We start from the raw sequence: 1868 nt of genomic DNA, 5'->3' as shown, positions 1-1868 counted from the left end.
TTCTACGTGACTTTACCGAAAGAACCTTGAATATGAATCCCTGCAGTCACGAAAGCTTTACATCGAAATTTAATTTGTTTTGGTTATTCCATTATTATATTGGCCACGAAAAATGTGAATGGCTCAAGTGACTGCAGCCCAGGTGAGGATGAGAGGCATCATCTTCGTCTGAGCTCACTGCAGGTGATTCGTGTGTCCAGTTGAGACCAAGAGTGGTGGTGGTCAGGAGCCATTCACAGGACTTGCCGTCAAGGCAGTGATTACGACATTTCCGTGAAAAGGGAAGCTAAGAATTGATGTAGTTTCGGTTTCCCGAAAGCACATCATTTGATTAGTCCATGAATGTATCTCTCATTCCAACGCATTTTAAACTATGTTAGATCACGTCAATAACACTAGTGACATGACAACTGTAATTAGGATTTACAATACAGTACTCGGATACTGTTCTGCAGAAATAATGGATTTATGGAAATTCCACATGTTCATGACGGGGCCGAGTCCATTATGATAAACCACGTGTAATCACTGCCAACACCGCAATAATAGTGTAACAACGTAATATGACGAGAACACAATTATGTAAAGGTCCTCCCCCACTATTGCTCATTCACAAAGACAACCGTCAACCCATTCATACCCTCGTGAGCCAACCAACACCTGACCACGACGTAACATTTAGTTTAAATCATCCTCCACCGCCCTAACATCGGTACCGCGACGACAGCTGAGCGTGCTGTGGCGGGTCATCCATCTCGGGTGGTAGCCGTGCCGGCTGCCTGGGGGAGCAGGTCTCGAGGTGGTGGTGGTGGTGTGTGTGGGGGGTGTTGTGTGTGGGGGGGTGGTGGTGGTGTTGTGTGTGGGGGGGTGGTGTGTGTGGGGGGGTGGGGTGTTTGGGGGGGGGTGTTGTGTGGGGGGGGGGTGTGGGGGGGGGTGTTGTGTGTGGGGGGGGTGTTGTGTGTGGGGGGGGGGGTGTTTGTGGGTGGTGGTTGTGGTGGTGGTGTGTGTGGGTGGTTGTGGTGTGTGTGGTGGTGTGAGTGGGTGGTTGTGATGGTGGTGTGAGTGTGGTGGTGTTGTGGGTGGTGGTGGTTGTGGTGTGTGTGGTGGTGATGGTGTGAGTGTGATTGGGGGGTGGTGTGTGTGTGGTGGTTGTGGTGGTGGTGTGAGTGGGTGGTTGTGGTGGTGGTGTGTGTGTGTGGTGGTGTGAGTGGGTGGTTGTTGTGGTGTGAGTGTGGTGGTGTTTGTGGCTGGTGGTGGTTGTGGTGGTGGTCTGTGTGGTGGTGACGGTGTGAGTGGGTGGTGGTGTGTGTGTGGTGGTTGTGGTGTGAGTGGTTGTGGTGGTGGTGTGTGGGTGGTTGTGGTGTGTGTGGTGGTGTGAGTGGGTGGTTGTGGTGTGTGTGGTGGTGTTGTGGGTGGTGGTGGTTGTGGTGTGATGTGTGTGGTGGTGATGGTGTGAGTGTGATTGGGTGGTGGTGTGTGTGTGGTGGTTGTGGTGTGAGTGGGTGGTTGTGGTGTGAGTGTGTGTGTGTTGTGTGGTGTGTGTGTGGGTGGTAGTAGTGTAGTGTGTGTGAGTGTGTGTGGGTAGTGAGTGTGTGTGTTGTGTGGTGAGTGTGTGTGTTGTGAGTGTGTGTGTGGGTGGTAGTAGTGTTGTGTGTGTAGTGTGTGTGAGTGTGTGGGTGGGTAGTGGTGGTGAGTGTGATTGGGTGGTGGTGTGTGTGTGGTGGTTGTGGTGGTGGTGTGAGTGGGTGGTAGTGGTGTTGTGTGTGTAGTGTGTGGTGTTGTGAGTGTGTGGGTGGGTAGTGTAGTGTGAGTGTGTGGCTGGTGGTGTAGTGTGTGGGTGGGTAGTGGTGGTGAGTGTGTGTGTGGTG

The sequence above is a fragment of the Lethenteron reissneri genome, chromosome 38 (assembly GCF_015708825.2).
Source record: "Lethenteron reissneri isolate LAM-NWPU_2019-01 chromosome 38, ASM1570882v1, whole genome shotgun sequence".
In the NCBI taxonomy this organism is placed as follows: domain Eukaryota; kingdom Metazoa; phylum Chordata; class Hyperoartia; order Petromyzontiformes; family Petromyzontidae; genus Lethenteron; species Lethenteron reissneri.
The sequence above is the reverse complement of the archived record's forward strand: the minus strand, read 5'-3'. Positions refer to the sequence as shown.